The sequence below is a fragment of the Belonocnema kinseyi genome, chromosome 6, assembly GCF_010883055.1.
Source record: "Belonocnema kinseyi isolate 2016_QV_RU_SX_M_011 chromosome 6, B_treatae_v1, whole genome shotgun sequence".
Classification (NCBI taxonomy): domain Eukaryota; kingdom Metazoa; phylum Arthropoda; class Insecta; order Hymenoptera; family Cynipidae; genus Belonocnema; species Belonocnema kinseyi.
Genome location: NC_046662.1, coordinates 10053450 through 10054522, shown reverse-complemented (window position 1 = coordinate 10054522; position 1073 = coordinate 10053450). Strand labels below are relative to the sequence as shown.

At 35.3% G+C, this 1073-nt stretch overlaps 1 protein-coding gene across 1 annotated transcript in view; it reads right to left on the bottom strand.

The window, feature by feature from the left end:
* The window catches only part of LOC117174225, a 382349-nt gene that overhangs the window by 183065 nt on the left and 198211 nt on the right, over nucleotides 1–1073 (bottom strand). The window lies entirely within an intron of this gene.

Genomic DNA, 1073 nt, shown 5'->3' with positions numbered 1-1073 from the left:
GTTTACCATTGATACAAGCCTCACATAAATTATTGTCTGGAATAACATGTTCAATTTGGCCAATATCTGTTATCATTTGCTTATTTTTCAATTCTGCAAATTTCGATTTCCCAATGTAACCCAACCGTTGGTGCCACAACTCATAATTATTCGAAACAATATTATTTGCCTGCATTTGAACTTTTAATGTATTATTCTTAACAACAAAATCGACACCAATTAAATTGTTTAATGGCTTACCTTTCATCAGGACCTTACCATTTTTCGTGACCTTTAATCCACCTGTTTCGTCAAATACCACTTTCATTCCAGCTTGTTGCATTTTAAGGATAGATAGTAGATTGTTCGGGACTTCAGGACAGTAGAGTACGTTTTCCAGAACTTCTTCAATTCCGGCATTTGTTGTAACCTGGATGATGCCCTTCTTTGTCGTATTAATAAACGCTCCGTTCTTCTCTATGGAAATCTTCATTGGGGGTTGCAATTCCATGTAGCTGCTGAATAAATCATCCCTTTTGACAATATGGTCAGATGCACCAGAGTCGAGAAGAAAAGTGATTTTTCCTTTTTCAGTTTGTTGACAGCCATCGCCGGCCATAGAAGCAAATCCAGATGTGCCAGCTATTGCATTGTTTGGTTCCTCTGTTATTTGAACCGTTTGAACAGTTCTATTCCTTTCAGCATTATATTGTAATGACCTTTTATAATAAGTGCAATCCTTTTTTATGTGATTTTTCCACTCATCACGTGGATCCGCTGGGGTCTCACTGTCTAAAACTTTAATTACATCTAATTCACTTAATAGAGCATGTATTCTAAACTTCCAGACACTGTATCTTTCACCATCGAAAAATTTGATGTTCCGTTTCATTCTCGAACTTTCCATTGTCACTTATAAATCCAGAATAGCACTTACAGTGCTCACAATTCCGTCACTTATTTTTATTTATATTTAGAAAAATATATATCATGAATTTGGACCGTATACTGGGCCCATAACCTATTGGAAAACAGGTTATGAACAAATATCAAAGATTTATTCAAAAAGGATCAATTTATTAAAGGCACTTGGA